This window comes from Cryptomeria japonica, chromosome 1 (assembly GCF_030272615.1).
Source record: "Cryptomeria japonica chromosome 1, Sugi_1.0, whole genome shotgun sequence".
Lineage (NCBI taxonomy): Eukaryota > Viridiplantae > Streptophyta > Pinopsida > Cupressales > Cupressaceae > Cryptomeria > Cryptomeria japonica.
Window position 1 is genome coordinate 354458950 of NC_081405.1, and position 21500 is coordinate 354480449.

The window sequence follows — 21500 nt, forward strand, 5'->3', positions numbered from 1 at the left end:
AACCCAAATAGGGAAAAACCACTATGGGATTTCAGACCCACTAAGAAATATACTCTTCTAGAGTATGCTTGGTTAAAAGCAAATCCTGTTAAAGATTACAAACACATTGCTAGATGTGACCCGGTTAAGAGATTTCCCTCAGATTTGTTAGGATCTTCACTTTGTTAGAAGTGACCTTGTTAGAGGATTTCAAACATTCAATCAGAATATCACCTTGCTAGAGGATTTTACATATAAGACTGTTAAGTCCACTCAGTTAAGAGATTTTCTATCACTTTCACAAAATAACATTAATAAAAATCTATCTGCAACTTCACATCTAAAATGCTAAAGTAGATTCCTATTTGTTCAATACAATCTAGACATAGAACTAATCTTGTCTATCTGCTGGGCTTCTATGCTTTGTTATTCTAACAGGTCTTCAAGCTTTTGTGCTTGGTAATCACTATGTAGCATCCCTATGCATACACTTGCCCACATACATTATTTATCAATAGTTTCCTATTTATAAACAATTAGATAACCGCTTAATCTCCTTGATCACATTTCCCATGATCAATCATAGCCATTAGATCTTCTATCCTGTCTAGGTTCAATGCATAATCATCAACAACCTTCTCAATATCCTTATGAAATGCCAACAATCTTTCATTGTCTATTATAAGGCTATATTGCCAAAAATCTCCCCCATTGGCATTGATGGAAAAACCACTTGATTTGACCTTAAAAGATTCAGATTGCTGTGATTCTGAAATGTTGAAATGCTCTCCCCCATACATTAGACTTCTCCTGATTTCTTCAGTCTTCTCCCCCTTTGTAGGTCTTCTCCCCCTTTGACAACAATGCCAAAAAGTAAAGAACTAAAACATAATTACTTGATGTAAGAAGTTATTTCCTGCTATTGTGTATCAACTGAGTCTGGGTCAGAGCATTTGTCTTCAATTCCTGTTTCCTGTAATAATTCCTGTACACCTTTAAAAAACATCCTAAAGTGTATAAAACAACATTAACTCCCAAAAGATATTTGATAAAGTCATCAGATTGATGCTTTCACTGAACTCAGTCAGTTAGTAGAAGATAGGGGTAGGACCCCTAACTTACTTTTGAGATATTCAAAAGTGTCCTTTGGTAGTGGTTTGGTGAAGATATCTACTATTTTCTCCTTTGTGCTAACATAGTGCAACACCAGTTTCTTCTCTTGAGCTTTTTCTTTAAGATAATGATATTTGATAGAGATGTGCTTTGTCTTAGAGTGCATAACAGGATTCTTTGAAATATTAATGGCACTAGTATTGTTTTAGAGTGCATAACAGGATTCTTTGAAAAATTTGATAGAGATGTGCTTTGTCTTATTTATACCTTCCAACAGTTGTTTGATCCAAGCAATGTTGGTACAATTCAGTGCTGCAGTAACGTATTCAACTTTTGCTCTTGACTGTGAAACACAACCTTGTTTCTTGCTAAGCCAACTCACTAGTCTTTCTCCTAAAAAGAAAGCTCCTCCACTTGTGCTTTTTCTGTCATCAATGTTGCCTGCCCAATCAACATTAGTATAAACTTATAAATCAAAATCATTTCCTTTCTGATATACTAAGCCATAATCCTCAGTGCCTTTCAAGTATCTAAAAATTCTTTTGATTGCTGTCATGTGTGTTTCCTTAGGATCTGCAGAGAATCTTGCAACTATACCTACTGCATGTGCTATGTTTGGTCTATTGTGAATAACATATTGTAGTTTTCCAATCATGGATTGGTAAAGTGTCTCATCAATAGATGCAGATTCATCATTTTTTGACAATTTATAGTTGGTAGTCATAGGAGTACTTACTGGTTTTGAATCCTCCATTCCAAATTTCTTCAAGATTTCCTTTATGTACTTGGATTGAGTAATGAAAATCTCATTTTTCATTTGCAGTATCTGTAAACCTATAAAATACTTTATCTCACTGATTAATGACATCTCAAATTCTTTGCTCATTTCATTTCCAAAGTTCTTGCATAAAGAGTCATTTCCACAAAATATAATATCATCAACAAATATGGCTGAGATCAGTATTCCATTTTCATCATTCTTAATGTACATGTTGTTGTTCTCACTTGTCCTTATAAAACCAATCTTAATCAAATAAGAGTGCAATCTTTCATACCATGCTCTTGGTGCTTGTTTCAAACCATATAAAGCTTTGTTCAATTTACATACCTGATCTTTATTATTGTCTTCAACAAATCCTTTAGGTTGTTCAATGAAAACTTCTTCTTCTAATATTCCATTCAGAAATGTAGATTTAACATCCATTTGATATACCTTGAGGTTATTGAAAGTAGCATAAGCCAACAATGTTCTTACTCCTTCAAGTCTAGCAACAGGTGCAAACGTTTCACCACAATCAATTTCTTCTTCTTGAGCATAACCTTTGCAAACTAGTCTTGCTTTGTTTCGAATGACCTCCCCTTTTTCATGTAGCTTGTTTCTAAAAATCCACTTGGCACTGATTACATTTTTGTGCTTTGGTCTTGGGATTAGTGTCCATGTGTCATTCTTATTGATTTGATCAATCTCTTCTGTCATAGCATTTATCCAATCTTCACTGTTAAATGCCTCTTTCACTATTCTTGGTTCAAATTTAGATATCAAACATGTGTTCTGTCTCAGTTCATTCCTTGTCATCACTGGATCATCCTTATCTCCTATAATCTGACTTGGTGCATGATGTCTTCTGACATACTTGGCTAATATAGGCTTGGTAGGCTCTGTATGATCTTCTTCATCACTCGGTAATTGGATATTCTCTTCATTTTCTTCAATAGTCTTCTCGGTAGAACTTCTAGGTTGAACATAGACAAATTCATCATAGTCTTCTGATTCCTTGGAATTTCCTTCATCATTTCTTTCTGCAAATTCATCAATTTTCACATTTGCACTTTCTACTATTTTGTTAGATGATTTGATCAGACATTTAAATGCTTTGCTTCTAGAAGAATAACCTAGAAACGTTCCTTCGTCACTTTTCTGATCAAACTTGCCATTTCTATCATCTTTATGAACATAACATCTACTTCCAAAGATTTTAAAATAACTAACATTAGGTTTCTTATCATACCAGATTTCATATGGTGTCTTCAAAGTACCTTTCTTCAATTAAACTCAGTTCAAGGTGTAAACAACTGTGCTTATTGCTTCTCTCTAAAATGTTTGTGGAACCTTCTTTTCAATCATCAGTGTTCTAGCACAATCCACAATAGATCTGTTTCTTCTTTCAGCTATTCCATTCTGCTATGGAGTTCTTGGTGCAGAGACTTGTCTTTTAATATCATGATCATTGCAAAATAAGTTGAACTCATCAGATGTGAACTCTCCTCCTCTATCTAATCTAAGACATTTCAGTTGTCTTCCTGTTTCATTTTCAACTCTTGCCTTGTACCATTTAAATAGTTGAAAAGCTTCTAATTTTTCTTTTAGAAACATTACTGACATCATCCTTGAATAGTCATCCACAAATAATATGAAATACTTATCACCATAATAACTTTGAACTTTCATAGGACCACAAAGATTAGTGTGCACTAGTTCTAAAATTCCCTTAGAAGTGTAAGACTTACTTGCAAAGCTTGATCTTGACATCTTACCCATCTGGCATCCTCGACACATAGCATTCTTAGGTTTTTCAAGACTTGGTAGACCTCTTACTCTATGCTTCTTACTTATTTTGATCAGATTATCAAAATTTACATGACAAAACCTTTTATGCCATAACCAGGTATCATCAATCTTTGCATGCAAACACTTATTCCAAGTTGAGTCAAGGTGAAATGTGTTACCTTTTGTTTGTGTCCTGGTAGCTGCTAACTTTCCATTCTTGTCATGAACTTTGACAATTCCTTTCTGAAATTCTATTCGGTAACCTATGTTGTTTAGCTGTGCTACACTCAACAAATTGTATTTCAAACCTTCAATGCAATAAACATCATTGCATCTTGCATTATCAAGAAGTGTTATAGATCCTTTACCTCTTACCGGACATGGTGCATCATTACCAAATCTAACATAGCCTCCATCATAATCTTCTAACATAACAAACTTGTGTTTATCTCCTATCATATGATGTGAGCATCCACTATCTATAATCCAAGAATCATTAGAGTTTATGTGATATATTAGGGCTTTTTATTCATACCTTTCTTCATCTAATCCATCCTTGATAGCCACATAAACTACTTCCTCTATATCAGTCTCATCTGATTTATCATCGTTAGATTCCTCATCAGCAATTAACCATGTCTTTCTATCTCTTCTTCTGAAGTCTCGGTGTCCTCTGTAATGATTATCTTTCAGTCTATCATCTCGGTAATCTCTATTTTCAGTAAAATATTTGTTAGGATAGTTAGAAGCCATATGTCCTATCTTATCACAATTGAAACATTTCAAAGGTAGTTTTCCTTTATACTCACCTTTGCCTCTCGGTAACCTTTTGGCTAATAGTGCTTCAAACTCTTCTTGCTTTCTGATTTCCTCATATAGTTTGTGTACTTCTTCCATGTTCTTCCGAAATCTTTCACTTTCTCCACTGTGATCTCCTTCAGAGTACTTAAAATTTCTTTCATTGTAATCTTTAGATTCATCAAGATGAAAAGAACTAAATGCAGATTCAACTTTGTTTACCAAAGATCCACTGTTATCAAAATTACTTAACTCAAATGCATGTAGCTTACCAATAGTAGCATCTAAAGAAACTGGCATATTAGGTACAGACCTCAATTCATTGATTGCAGAGACTTGGATTGCATAAGCTGGTAGAAGGGTTCTTAACAACTTACTTGTTATATCCTTTTCTTCAATAGTTCCACCTACTCCTTTGATTTGATTGACAATCTCCTTTAGTCTTGTACTATACTGAGTTATGTTCTCACCTTCATTCATCCTCATAGATTCAAGTTGTCCTCTTAGACTATCTACTTTTGCTCTTTGAAGATGTTCATCTCCTCCATATACTGATATGAGCTTATCCCACATTGCCTTTGCATCATTGCAGCCTTCTAGATCATTAAACTCTGAATCGGTCAATGCAGATGTTATTTCAATCATTGCTTGAATATGTTCTTGCTTTGCCTTTATTTCTCCCATAGTCAATGGATAGGTGCTCAGTGTGATAAAATCATTCTCTAGATAGTATACAACATATTCTACAACTCCTGATAGATGTAGCTTCATCCTTTTCTGCCATGTAGAGAAACTTGACTTGTTCAGCTTCGGTGCATCCCTCTTATACATCTTTGGATCTTTAACTCAAGTGCATTTAAACTTTCCTTCTAGAGTCCAAAGCTCTGATACCAATTGATACTTCTGATACTTAATATAAGTACAGATCCAATAGCCAACAAGATGAGAGGGGGGGGTGAATCATACAAACTTAATCATCCATAAAAACATCAGATTCAACCTCGGTAACATATACTTCAGTAATATAACCAGAACTGTCAAACATGCAAACTCAAAAGAATATGAACATCATAAACCTCATAACACCGGATTTAACGTGGAAACCCAAATAGGGAAAAACCACTGTGGGATTTGGGACCCACTAAGAAATATACTCTTCTAGAGTATGCTCGGTTAAAAGCAAATCTTGTTAAAGATTACAAACACATTGCTAGATGTGACCTGGTTAAGGGATTTCCCTCAGATCTATTAGGATCTTCACTTTGTTAGAAGTGACCTTGTTAGAGGATTTCAAACATTCAATCAGAATGTCACCTTGCTAGAGGATTTTACATATAAGATTGTTAAGTCCACTCGGTTAAGATATTTTCTGTCACTTTCACAAAATAACAATAATAAAAATCTATCTGCAACTTCACATCTAAAATGCTAAAGTAGATTCCTATTTGTTCAATACAATCTAGACATAGAACTAATCACTATGTAGCATCCCTATGCATACACTTGCCCACATACAATGTTTATCAACAATTTCCTATTTGTAAACAATTTGATAACCACTTAATCTCCTTGATCACATTTCCCATGGTCAATCATAGCCATCAGATCTTCTATCCTATCCAGGTTCAATGCATGTTTCGATCTAAAAACATTTTACCACGCCTTGGAACTTGTATAATAGTCTTGGAACTTGTGCCAAGGTATTGCGGTTCAATCTAAGCTGTAGATCTTTATGCCGACTTTCCTTTGCCTTAGATTCATTAACAAACTTCATTCATGACTCACCAATCATTTAATCCGCTCCAACTCATCAGTTTCCTTCATTAAATACCACATGTAAACATTTAATACATTCTGTTATAGCTCGGTTACAACTCGGTAACAACTCAGTGAATACTAAACTTCACTTAGTAGACATTCTACCTTCATTAACCGATAGTGATAACCTTAGGGTTTACCGACTAGGTTCTTTGCTTGATAGCATAGTATAGTATTAACCTTTACATTTTACAACTTATGTATGATGTTAAAGCAATCTAAATCATCATAATCTCATCATTGTCTGACTCGGTAGTAGTTTCCCATTGAATACCTTATTCTTCCCCTTATTCATCATATTCTTTCCTGTGTCTTTTATCGACATCTTTATAATCTTCATATCATACTTCTCAAGATATGGCAACATCATACTGAATTAGAAAATCAATTTCTTGACATCAATGATAAAATAATAATATCAAGACAGTAAACATTTTTAATCAGTTATATCCATAATCATCAACAACCTTCTCAATATCCTTATGAAATGCCAACAATCTTTCATTGTCTGTTATAAGGCTATATTGCCAACAATAGTAATGCCCACCAAAATACCCTAGAGAAATACACCAACAAACATGCAAATAGAGATAATTTTGTTTTAAACATCTACCAATGCAACATATACAACTAACTTTTCATAAGAATTTAACATCCATTAACATGATATTAAAGTTTCCATCATGAGCATAAACATAAAAGCACTATACGCAAGCAAAAATAAACACAACTCTAGAATTAATCTTTCCCTAAGGTACCTCACCGTCATTACTTACAAGTTATAAAGACCATATCCAAATAATCATAACTTCATTTTTACTGCCATGATCAATGCATTCTAACTCAAGTACAATTGGATTTCTATACATACATAAGATACCACACTAATCTATCTATTGTGAATACATCTATTTAGAATGTAAAACCTATTGAACCCCTTAGGTTCATTTTAAGAGGACCAATACTAAATGTTCCTAATCCCAATCACTTATTAAACATCCTAGCATCATTATTCCATTTCCAATACTAATTACCACATTACTAATCTATTTCTTTAATCATCATATCACCATACCATATAATCATTACCAAGAATAAGATTAAATCAATTCCTAAGAATCATAACTCTTCTTATTTAATTTACAATCATTTGTCTAATCAAGAATCACAACAACTAGAACCAACCCTTTCCAACATAAATAAACATATAGCTAATCCAACACATAATCCTAATACTTTTACATGATCTTAACCATTTCCTTAGACTAGAATACTCTTTAAGATCCATTGCATTCCCCTAAAATAAGCTAGATCATTTTACCTAAACAACATAATCCATTCATCTAGAAAGTTCCCTTCTATTAACAAGAGTTATAATAACAATTTATATTCCTTTCCATAGAGTTAACTATACATAACAAATCCATCTCACGATTCCAAATACTATACAAGTGCATAAGTACTAACTCTTTCTTTCTACATAGATCTCATAATCTAACTTTACATAATGAATATCCAATACATGATAACACATAATAAAATTTGTTCAATATATTTCTCTACAATTACAAATCATCATGATACAATGTTTCCACCCCAATTACATAGAAATCAGCTCCATAAGATATCTGCATAATGAAAAAAAAGAATCCAAATCCACGCATGCTAGCATCCAAGAAGAATATCCCAATGGAAGAAGGCATCAAACCACCCGACCATGTGGAACCATAAGGAACCACCTCTTGTTCTAGGAGATGACACAAGATCCCAGTCACACTCTAAATCTAGGCTGACACCTAACAACCAAGGGAATCAACATGACATCCATAAGAGATAAACAACCAAGAAGAAATGATCCAAATTACATTACAAGGCTAAACATGAATCAATAAACTCCTAGAGGCAACACATCAAATTGAGACTCAAGGTGCTAGGACCTACATATAGGGAATGCATATGATCACATGCAGCCATAATGGGAACCTGGGAGCCTCTCCCAACATCCATAATGCCCATGCGGAGCCATCTCAATGTTGAAGGAGTAAGGGTGATTAGCTTACCTAGATCACCAAGGTCTTCTCAACCATTCCCGAATCACCCTAGGGATATCCATTGAGGTGACAAACCATTTCTTATCTTATTATGGTGAATTGATATTACCCAACCTTCCTAGAATTAATTAATTAAATTATCACTTGATTACAAGATAAACTCCCAGTGAGATATTATGGCGGTCTAGACCCCGGGTAACTTGGCTGTCTACTCCCCATGACCCCAGTCACTCACTTGAAATCCCACTCCCCCTACCATGCACCTAGACCTCAGGGTACAACACATACGCAACATAATATAACATAATCAAGGGCTCTCAATAGTAAATAACCTAGTTTTCCAAGGTGATGCAACCATAGCTAGTGAAACCCTAAAGAGAGTCAACCGGATTATGTAGCAAGAGCAACACAATGAAAGCATCAAGAAAACATAACCAGATTACATAAATAGATCATATTATTGCTTTAGAACTTTCGGCAATCATCTAGCTATCATCGCATAATCATCAATGAACATCCAACAATTAACCGGTTACATGCAAACTTTCAGGTAGATACAATACAATTCAGGACTCTAAGAATCAACCAGATCACAGAATGCAAATCTCAATCCTTATTCTCAATTCTACTTCCTTTGTCATACAAATGATTACATAACATCATATTTATACTCACTAGAGCATATCTGGGTCAGCCTCAAAAGATTACATTTACCAATACAGGAAAATGAAACGTGTAATTAGGTCGGCTCGAAAAATTAGAGAAATTATTTTGGAAAATAACAACAAAAAGATGTAGTTGAACCAGAAGGTTTTCCACACACCAAATAACATCATACAAGACCCAAGATAGATTGAAACACCAAGAATTGCATCGGTAATGAAGGAAAACCAATTGGAAAGCACAAAAATTGTCCCGAAACCCAAAAAACATTCAACCGGAAGCGATAACTGACCAGAAAAGAACCCAAATGAGCTGAAAAATCTTAAATTAAGCACATGAACAATCTGGGCAGCCAAAAATAATATTCTCCACAAAAAGAAAGCAACTACCAGTGCCAACTGGTAAGAACACAAAATACTGCACAAAGAACTAAACAAGAAAAAAGTTGAAAGGAAATATTTTTGGTTGATGCAAGATTTCTCATCGACCGAGGATGCTACCGCATCAAACAACCCACGTAGAAAATGATGTTCTATGAGAGGAAACTCATGAAAATCTAAAAGGACTCGAAATAAAGATCCCGTTCTCATTTATGATCCAACCATATTCTTTATCTGCCAACTTCTTCTTTAGCTCCTTTGGTGCCTCAATCAGCTTCTCTAAGCTCTAACCCTCTCTGTTTCTCTTCCTTTGCTTTAGATCTGCACATTGTCTCTTTTTACTGCCTTCTTTCTTTTGCAACTCTGATTTGTTTCTGCCACAAGACTTCATCCAGTTTGTCACCATAAGCTCTCTATCATCCCATTCTATCTATCCATCAGGCTAAACTATCAGATCCTTTGGCAAGCTCCTATCACCCTCCGGTATAACCTCTAAAACCATTTCTATTAGATCTTTCTTCAAACCTTCTAGTATAACATCTGCAAATAGTTTCTCAGTACTGCAACTTTTCCCAGGACTCGGATTATTTGCCTCCTTCTCTTTCTCCTTTAAAGAAATCAATGTGAACTTCTATCCATCCTTCTCAATAGTGACTAGGTTTCTTCTACAGTCATTAATAGCTCCTCTATGATATTGCCAAGGTTTTCCCAACAAGACATGACAAGCACTCATAGATACAACATCACATAAAACTTCATCTCTAAAAGGCCCAATGTTGAAATTCACCAAACTTTGTTCCTTTATCTCTATCTTTTGACTATCTTGTAACCAACTCACCTCATAAGGACAAGGATACTCAAGCCTCTTCAGTGCAAGCTTCACAACCATCTCCCCAAACATCAAATTATCAGTACTTCCACTATCTATAATAACCTTGAAATACTAATCATCTGAATTAAATACAATCCAGAAAAGACTCTTCCTCTGAGTAGATCTGGTATCCTTTCTTCTGAACATAAGGGATTCTCCTTTCTTCCATGCATAGTCAGATCTGGTACCTTCACCTTCCAGTTCTTCACTTGCCACACAACTTCTTTCCATTCCCTGCTCACATTTAGAGAATCTATGTCCGGTTTCTCCACACTTGTAAAATTTTCTAGGAAATTCTCTATCGATACAACTACTACCTTTCCTGTGTGTCTTATGCTCTATTTCCTTACTCCACTTAGGTTTTGATTCATCTTCCTCAATTGGTTTCTTCTTCTCTACACTCACCAGTCCCTTGAATTTATCCTTCCCTCTATTCAGTTGCCTTCTCCTCATCTTCTCCTCAACCTTCAAAGCATACTGGTAAGCTTCTTCAACTGTGGAAACCTTCAACATACTCATCTCATCTTGAATGTTAAAAGCAAGTCCATTGATGTACCTTGCCACCTTTTATTTGTCCATCTCTCTATGTCTAGATCTAATCACCACCTTGTAGAATTCCTTAGTAATTCCTTTACAGCCATGTTTCTCTATTTCAGGTTCTACAATTTCATGAACAACTCCAATTCATAGTCTCTCGGTATGAACTTGGCCTTCAATATTGCAACCATTTATCTCCACCGGGTGATCTTCAATTCACCATTCTCCACTTTGTTTTTCTGCATTTCTTTCCACCACAAGGCATCATGCCCATTCAACTTAGTATGTTCCAACCAGACTCTTTGCAGGTCCTTGACATCCTCAAACTCAAAGTAATCCTCCAAATCTCCAATCCAATCAATCAGATCCTCTAGGTTCAACATTTCGGAAAAGTTGGAAACTTCAACTTTATGAACTTTACTCGCTTGCACCACTTCTCTCAATAATATTTCCTCTCTTTCATCTTCTGGTCCTTCAAATTCCTCAAGCTCTTCACCAGCTTCCTCATATTCATCTTCAGAATCAGAGTTTTTCCACAAACTAGCCAAAGCATTTTGGATTTCATTCCTCACTCCATTCTTGAAATCTTCTATCATCTTCTCTACCCTCTAGTGGTTTGTCCTTCTTGGCGGCATCTCCTTTTCCACTCTGGTGAAATTCCTCAACTTGTCAATCTGACTGTGAGTTTCAATTGCCTCCCCTCAACAATCTATTGAACACATGCACAGTCTGCCTCCAATCGACAATCTGTCCGCCCAAAGGAATGCCTCAATGTTCACAAACAATTCTTCCGCCAGCCACTACATAACCAGCTTTGATACCACTTGGTGCAGCCATAACTGATGAAACCCTAAAGAGAGTCAACCGGCTTATGCAGTAAGAGAAATACAACAAAAGCAACAAGAAAACATAACCACATTACATAAACAAATCATATTATTGCTTTAGAACTTCTTACAATCATATGACAATTAATCAGTTACATGCAAGCTATCAACTAGATACAATCCAATTTGGGACTCTAAGAATCAACCAGATCACAAAATACAAATCTCAATCCTTATTCTCAATTCTACTTCATCTTCCCTACAAATGATTACATAACATAATATTTATACCCACCAGAATATATTTGGGTCGGCCTCAAAATATTACATTTACCAATGTAGGAAAATGAAATGTGTAATTAGTTCGCCCCTAATAATTAAAGAAATCTTTTTGGAAAATAACAACCAAGAGATGCGGTTTAGCAGAAAGGTCAACGACATGCCAAATAACATTGGACAAGACCCAAGATAGATTCACATGCCAAGAATCGCGTCAGTAATGAAGGAAAACCATTCGATAAGCACAAGAACTATCTCGGAACCTAGAAACAATCAACCGAAAGTGATTACTGGTCAGAAAAGAACCCAAATGAACTGAAAATATGACATTAAGAACATGAACCAACCTAAAAATTGAAAATAAGATTTGCCACAAAAAGAAAACAACTACCGGTGCCAACTAGTAAGAACACAAAAAACTGCACAAATAACTAAACAAGAACAAAACTGAAAGGAAATATTTTTGGTTGATGTAAGATTGCTCATCGACCGAGGATGCTCGTGCATCACAAGGTTATCAATTAAATAAAGATCAAGAAATGCATCCATGACAACCTCATAAATAGTATGGCATCAATCCCACAATATAAAGAATAAAGTCAACATGAACTCGAGTAAATATCAACATATGATCCTCCACAATGAGAAATAGAATAACCTCTTGCTAGAGCTACAATAATTCACCCTCAACAGAAAGGATTCTCTCAACTCACTGGAGAAATATCTTAAAACCTCAATGATCAAGAATAAAATCATATGTTGAAGCCCCAATGAAATCCAAAAACATTAAATATAAATGGCACAAAGCCCAAAAACCTCAAACACATCATATCCAAGTTCCTGAAGTAGAAACAAATTAGAAAAACCAATAAAGAAGGGACTAAGCTGTCAAAGATTACATTGTTACCAGTTTAGCACTATTTTTCTTTGTTTTAACGCTTTTGTATTAAAGAACAAAATTCATGAAAATGAAACTCAGACTAATTTGAACTTGCCTAGATTTGATCCAAGACCTCAAATTGACTCAAAGGTGAGCAAAAAGATTCACAAATCCATAATAAAACCCAAGCAAGACTCTAAATAAGCCAACCAAATCAAATTCTAAAGGATCGACAACTTGAACCGATAATACTATGCACAAATTAAATCACAAGGACATCCAAACACAAAACCAATCTACCAAAAGGAAAGATGACCCAGTAAGGTCCTGAAAAAAGATTCTTAATGACAATTAAAGCCTTTATAAAGCAAACCAATATGCAAAACAATTCTCAGGAAGATTATTACAATACAAACTAATGTTTTGCAAATGAAGGATGTTAGAAAAACCTATGGTGAGGCAACACACACATGAAAAACACAAGAAACAAAGAGTTAGTGTTAATCAACCAAAGATTATTCTAAACAGGCATATCAAGAGAGACACTAAAACATTTAACAATAAAAGCAAATGCAACAAGGAATCTCCAAATGCCTTCCACCATGCTTGTAGCTTTTCCTCCCTTGTTCCTCTCCTCTCCAAGTTTCCAAATGAGTGTAGCTTTTAGCAACTTTTTACACTATGGATGTCTTATACTGATTTAAGATTGAAATATTTTTTAAACTATGCTATGCAAGTGTAAAACAAACTAATATGAGATGCTATGAAATGAACTAAGTTTTATTTTAGTCCAAAATGATAATATATTAGTGACTTCTGCTAAAATGCTCTTCTCTAAAATTGGCTATAAGTTAAATGCATACAAGTTTTCAGGATCTAGATTATGAAGAAATGAGCTCTATTTATAGGTAAAATGGAGCAATGGATGGTTGAGATTGAGTAATCTCAACAAGGGTCAGGATTGAAGGGTTTTATATCCTTGTGAGGGCTTTCAACCCAATCCTAGGATGAAAAATGTCAACATGAGATGGGTTGAGAGGAGAGGGAATAAGCATTAAATGATTGACATGACTTGAGGGTTAAATTGGGTGGTAAGGTTAATGTTGAGTTGAAAGAATAAAGCCATTATCCAATAAATAATGCCTTTATCTAATGGATAAACTCTTGTGCAAGAGTTAGTGAGGATAACCATGGTCAAAGCAATAAATGCTTGAGAGGACACATGAGTTACATGAGGGTTGAGTTTAGAGGTAAAGTCTCTAACCATGGGAGCAAGTGGATTTAACTATAAATGGTTATGTAAAAGCCATTAATGGTCATGTAATAGCCATTAGTGGTTTGGAAGACTTTAGAGGTTAGCTTGTTGGACACATAAAGCATTAAATGTTTTTCAAAGATTTTGGAGTCTTTGAGAAGTGACTTCAAGTTGCTTAGGAAAGTGACAATAATTAGGGGATGGATTAGGCTAATTAGGAAGGGGTTAGAAGAGTCTAGAAGGGGTTTAGGATTGCAAGCGGGTTTGGTGGGTGAGGGAAAATAGGATTTTTATTAAAATAAAATTCATTTATTTCAACAAATAGGTGCAACTTGCATTTTTAGGAGAATGCAAGTAGGGGGGATTTAATGATTTAAATAAATGTTTTAATTATTTATTTAAAAGAGGAAAGGGGATTAAATTAAATAAATACGATTTATTCATTTAATTGATTGTGAATTTGGTTTAATGAATGAATTAAAATAAATTGAATAGTTTATTTAATTAATAGGAGAATGTTTGAGGATGAATTAATTAAATGTTAATTTAATTAACTGATGGCTAGGGGGTTTTTAATCAAACAAATAGCAAATATTCATTTAATTAAAATGGACAGATTTATGTGACTACATTTTGCCCCTCTTTGAGACGGTGCGGTTTATCGCGTCGTTTCAAAGAAAGAAAAATAGGTGTGAAAAAAAATGTCTCATAAATGCTAATTTAATGGGTGGTATGCCCCCTCGAGAGATGGGCTGAATTTTTTTGAAAAATCGGGCGATCTCTCGAAAAAGAATGAGAGTTTGCGGGAAGGTAGAAGACAAGAATTTAGCAAGACAGGTGAAAGAATAGAAGAATTTGGAGATGAAACAGAGAATTGGGAGGCACTGGAAGTTCACGGGGACCATGACGATGAGTGGGGAAAATTTATCGTTTAGGGCAAAGGGTATATATGGGGTGAAGGGGTAAAAATAGGGTCATTTGCATTCATCTCCACAATGATTTAGAGCTCTGATAGTGACTTCTTTGAAAGAGCGAGCAGCAGTCAGGATGCTGGTACCAATAGCAGATCATCGGGTAGAGCGGGTTTGTCGATTCCAGTGGCTAGATGACTACGGATCAGTGGTATGTAATTTTGAAAATTTTCTTTTCACTCATTTTTGATGTCTTTTTTGAAGTGTCCAAGTTGAGTCAAAACAATAGCGCTAAAACTGTGTTTTGGCGCTGTTGTCAATTAAACTAGCACTATTGTGCCCCTATAGCGCTATCGCATAGTGGTTTCAATGTTGGCATTATGTGAATCGGTATGAGGACATAATGACATTGTATGTTGTCATTCATGTCAATATGCTGAAGAGGTGAGAACCAACATATGTGAGAACCAGTATAACACTATAAACCAACATTTGTGCCAAAGTGAAGCGGTGTGTTTGTTCAAGGTGAACCGACATATGGTTATGGGAATTGGCACATGGAAGTGTTGTATGACTACCACTTGGTAGTCTCAACTTCAGGGTTTCCGATTGAAGTGCTTCAAGCATGTGTGGCTCAATCGGTGACTTTGTGTGATGAGTTAGCATGGTAATGAAGAATAGATCGTGTTGCCATGTAAGCCTTGTGCGCGTGAAGGATCTTGCATGCAGGAGATTGTTCCTATCTACCTCAGGAATGTGCAAAGTCTATAAATGGTGATAACATATGATGGGTTATCAACCGCTATGAAATCAGTGGAATATGGATGATGGAGATTGGATCAAGACTGTTGCATTTAATGCAGTGTGCTCAACGGCCAGGATTGAACCATTTGAATTCCTTAACCTAATAGGTTTTAGGGTTTAGGGTTTATGCTACTGACCTATCTGTTTTCCTATAAGGTCGACATTGTGATTCTTTCTAAAGTTGTTGCCAAAACTTGTGTGTGTATCTAAGAGAAGGGATACATGATTCTTTCCAAACCAAAAGGAGAGAAGTGATATCTGCAGAGTGTAAGTGCAGAAGGTGAAGAGGAGCTTAAGCGGATCTGCATTAGCATTGAGTGCTGTTACCAGATCATTGTAATACCTGTTGATCTCTAACCACCTCAATAGTTGGAAAATCCCTTAATAGGTTAGCTTTAACTGGCTTGCTGTAAATCATTTAACAGGGTGACTCAAAACAATTGAGTTCTTGAAATCCTCTAACAAGGTAACCTTTAACAGGGTTTAAACCCTTAACCGGGTGTTCTTGCCATCCCTTAACTAGGTGATCCCTAACAGGATCGGTTCCTAACAAAACCTATTGTATCATTCTTTAACTGGACAAGGCTCCTAATAGAGTGGACTTCTAAAGAGTTCAAAAACAAGCTTGTGGGTATTCATCCCCACCATGGTTTTTCCCTATTGGGTTTCCACGTGAAAAATATGTGTGTCATGTGTGATGTCTTCTTCATGTGATGCTTTGTTGTTTTCTGTCAAGCGATGAACCATGTTGATCTAGTTGCTCATATGTATATCTTTGATGGTAGATTACTTGTTCATGTATTAGGGTGAAATGGAAATGAAGTGTTAGAGTATATAAGAAGATAGGTATTAACCGGTTTATGCTTGTCTCAGTTATTCTGGGTTTTTGCGAGTTGTACTCTGTTTTAGGACCTGTGTTACTGTTTGTCTGTCAATGCACAATGTCTGCTGACAAACTGATTGAATAGTGTGCTTTTGTCTATACTGAGTCACTCCCCCCTCTTAGTACTGGTTTGGTACTATTCTTTCGTCATTGAGTTATCAATTGGTATCAGAGCGTCCCCAAGGTCCTCTATGCTATAAGCTTAACCGCTGTAGGTAAAGATCCCAGTCTAATGATGAAGAGAGAAGGTCCAAAGTTTAAAAGAGAAAATTTTAGTATATGGAAAGAGAGAATGAAGATATACATCAGAAGCATGGATGCTCAACACTAGAGCTATGTTGAGAATGCCTATTTTGCCCCTACTGGTACTCTCACCGATAACCAAAAGAGAGAGATGCAGGAGAATGGGCAAGTCATGGAAGCCCTAATTAGTAGTTTATCTGACATTGAGTTTATTGATGTCCTAGATAAGGTAAATCCCAATGAGGTATGGGATACTCTTGAAAATATCTATGGTGGTGATGAGCATGTAAAACAGGCTAAGGAAGAAAGCCTTAGAGGGAAGTTTGAAGATATGCAGATGGTTGAAGGTGAGACCATTCAACTGTATGGAACCATTGTTGGAGATATCAAGAGTGCAGGTGGTAAAATAGAAGATTCCACTATGGTGAGAAAAGTCTTGAGATCCCTATTGCCGGTCTATGCAATAAGGATTGCTGCTATTCAGGAGCTGAGATCAATAGATAAGACTAAGGTATCCATGGACTCCATCATAACAAAACTGACAGCCTATGAGCTAAATAGTTTTGATGGCAGTGTTCAAAAGATTGAATAAGCTTTTAAAGCTTCTATTGTACCATCCAGAAAAGGAAAAGAGGCTAGCACTAGTGGTGAACCAAGACAGAGCAGAGAAATGGATGAAGAGGAGATTTTGATGGCATTTGAAGCTCTCCTTGCTAGGAAACTTCCTAAAAGAACTAGAAAATACAAAGGTAAGCTACCTTTGAAATGCTTTTCTTGTAACCGGATAGGACATATTGTTGTAAACTATCCTAATTGCGATAATAAGGACAAACTAGAAAGGTTCAAGAAATTCAAAGGAGGAAACCGGAGATACTGTTTTGTGACAGTTGATGGACTTGTCATAGATGAGGAATCAAAGGATGATGAAAATGAAGATATTGTGTTTGTTGCTGTCAAGGAAGATGTGTCAGACAAAAAGGCTCTTGTCTCCTAGTTTGATAATTCCAATGAGTGGATCATTGACAGTGGCTGTTCATATGACTGGTGACCGGAGCAAGTTTGTATCCTTGGAAGAGTATGATGGTGGTGTGGTTTGCTTTTCCAATGATGCACCATGCATGGTCAAAGGAAAAGCGTCCATCTCTCTGAATGGAAAGAGTAGTGTTGACAATGTGTATTGGGTTGATGGTCTCAGACACAACCTTCTGAGCGTTGCCCAGTTGAATGATAGTGGCCTCACTCTAGAATTCAAGAATGGAGTTTGCAGAATCAAAGGAAAGAATGGGGAATTGGTGGCCACCAGCATGCAGACCAAAGGTAACCTATTTCAGCTGAATGCAAATATAAGTACATGTCTTATGGATAAATTTGATGATAGCTAGATATGGCATAGGAGACTCTGCCATGTAAACTTTGATAACATTATGAAGGCTAGTAAGATCAAGGCAGTTAGAGGGTTGCTAGTGCTAAGCAAATTGGATAATACCTTGTACAGAGAGTGTCAATTGGGGAAATTTTCTTCCTCAACCTTTAAAGGTAAATCTTTCAATGCTGACAACTTGCTTGATCTTGTGCATACTGATTTGTGTGGTCCTATGAAAACTAGAAGTGTGCAGGGTGATAGGTACTTCATGATTCTCACTAATGACTGCTCAAGAATGATGTGGGTCACATTATTGAAAGACAAGTCTAAAGCCTTTGTAAAGTTCAAAGCTTTCAGAGCACTAGTGGAGATGGAAAGCAGCAAAAGGATCAAGTGCCTGAGAACTGATCAAGGAGGGGAATTCACTTCCGGTGAATTCAACAAGTACTGTGAAGAACATGGCATCAAGAGGCAATTGTCTAGCCCCCGAACTCAATAGCAGAATGGCCTAGTAGAGAGGAATAACCAGATTGTGGTTTGAAGTAGCTAGAACCATCTTGATTCAAGGAAAGGTAGCTCACACCTTTTGGAGAGAAGCAGTGAGCACTGCAGTCTACACAATGAACTGGATGATCATCAAGAAAGGTAAGGATAAAACTCCTTATGAGTATTGGACTGGTAAGACACCTGTGGTTAGCTACTTTAGAGTGTTTGGTAGAAAATGTTACATCAAGAGGAGTGAACACCAAAGCAAATTTGATGCGAAATGTGATGAGGGAATATTGCTAAGATATTCCACCAAGAGCAAAGCTCTCAAGTGTTTCAACAATAGGACTCAGAGAATTATGGAAAGCATCAATGTAAGAGTTGATGAAACCTCTAAGAAAACTGAGGAAACTGACAGTCAGCAAGTGGTAAATGAACCTATTGTAACCTTTTGGGAACTGGTTGCCAGTCAACCAAGTACCAGTAATAGTGTTCCTACACTGATAGATGTAGATGCTGATACTAATGGAGATGAGGATGATGAAGAAAAGAAAGAGGAATCCATTAAGACCTTTCCTCAGTATGTCAAGTTGAATCATGATCCTAAGTAGATCATAGGAGATAAGGATGTAGGAATCCTTACAAGAAGGAAGGTCAGAGAAAACTCATGTATGATCTCTGAATTTGAGCCTAAATCATTCAAAGAGGCCCATAAAGATGAAGACTGCATCAAGGCAATGGAAGAGGAACTTGACCAGATAGAGAAAAATGGTACATGGTCTTTGGTACCCAGACCGGAGCATAAAAAAGTCATTGGTACCAAATGGGTTTTCAGAAATAAGTTGAATGAGGATGGCATAGTGATTAGGAACAAAGCCAAATTGGTGTGCAAAGGATATGCTCAAGAAGAAGGAGAAGACTATGGAGAAACCTTTGCTCCTATAGCTAGATTGGAAGGAGTTCGTATGCTTCTTGCATATACAGCTTTTAAAGGTTTCAAAGTATATCAAATGGATGTAAAATCTGCATTCCTAAATGGTTTACTTGAAGAGGAGGTGTATATTGAGCAACCAGATGGGTTTTCCCTATCTGAAGACAGTGACATGGTATGTAGGCTACATAAAGCCTTATATGGACTAAAGTAGGCACCTAAAGCATGGTATGAACGTCTGCATTCCCATCTTGTGAAGATTGGATTTGAGAGAACAAGTGAAGATAGCAATATCTACTTGAAGTTTGAAGGAGATCAGATCCTAATCTGTGAGGTATTTGTTGATGACATTATCTTTGGTGGAGATGACAAGATGAGTCATGAGTTTGCAGATGAGATGAAGAAAGAGTTTGAAATGTCACTCATAGGGGAGATTAAATTCTTCATTAGATTGCAGATCCAGTAGATGAAAGATGGAATTTTTATCACTCAGTCTAAGTATGTCAAAGAGGTGTTGAAGACCTTTGGGTTGGAAGATAGCAAATCAGTTGGTACTTCAATGGTGACCGGCTGTAAACTATCCAAAGAAGATGACTCAACATTGGTTGATGAGAAGGAACACCGAACAATGATTGGTAAGTTGCATTATGTAGTGCATAGCAGACTAGATATTGCACATACAATTGGCATTACTGCAAGATTCTAGAAAAGCCCAAGAGAATCCCACTTGGTTGCAATCAAGCGGATTCTTAGGTATCTGAAGGGAACTGTTGACTATGGATTGTGGTATCCATATAGCAAGGATTTCAACTTGAAAGTATACATAGATGCTGATTGGGCAGGCAATATAGATGACCGGAAAAGCACAACCGGTGGTGCATTCTTTCTCAGTGGTAGATTGGTCTCATGGATGAGTAAGAAGCAGAGTTGTATCTCTCAGTCTATAGCGGAAGTAGAGTATGTTGCAGCTTTCATGAACTACACTCAGACAATTTGGATGAAGCATGTATTAAATGGCTTCAAAGTTCTTGTATCTGAATTGGTAAGTATATTTTGTGACAATACTAGTGCAATTAATATCTCCAAGAATCTGGTTTTACATTCTAGAACCAAGCACTTTGAGCTTAAGTATCATTTCTTGAGGGAAAAGGTTCAAAACAAAGAGATTGCACTGGAACATGTTTCCAGTCAGGAGCAATTAGCAGACATATTCACCAAGCCTCTCCCAAAGGCTACATTTATGTACTTAAGAGGTGAATTAGGGGTGTTGCCCCTTCAGGAGGTAAACTAAATGTTTATGCTCCACATCAGTTAGGTATTGCATAGTCAAATTTTTCTTTAGGATTGATGTGTTGTAGGATGCTACTCCTCAGGGGGAGCAGCATAATGGAACAAGGAAGCTTGTGCCTCCACTTTGGCATTGTTGTCAAATGGGGAGAAGATGTGAAGCAGAGAAGATATCTGCAGAAATTAGGGGAGAAGATGTGAAGCGGAGAGATATCTCTGTATATTGCCATCAATGCCAAAGGGGGAGATTGTTGGAATTATGTGAACCGGTATGAGGACATAATGACATTGTATGTTGTCATTGATGTCAATATGCTGAAGAGGTTAGAACCAGCATATGTGAGAACCAGTATAACACTGTGAACCGACATTTGTGCCAAAGTGAAGCGGTGTGTTTGTTCAAGGTGAACTGGCATATGGTTATCGGAACCGGCACATGGAAGTGTTGTATGACTACTGATTGGTAGTCTCAACTTCAGGGTTTTCGGTTGAAGTGCTTCAAGCCTGTGTGGCTCAACCGGTGACTTTGTGTGATGAGTTAGCATGGTAACAAAGAATAGATCGTGTTGCCACGTAAGCCTTGTGCACGTGAA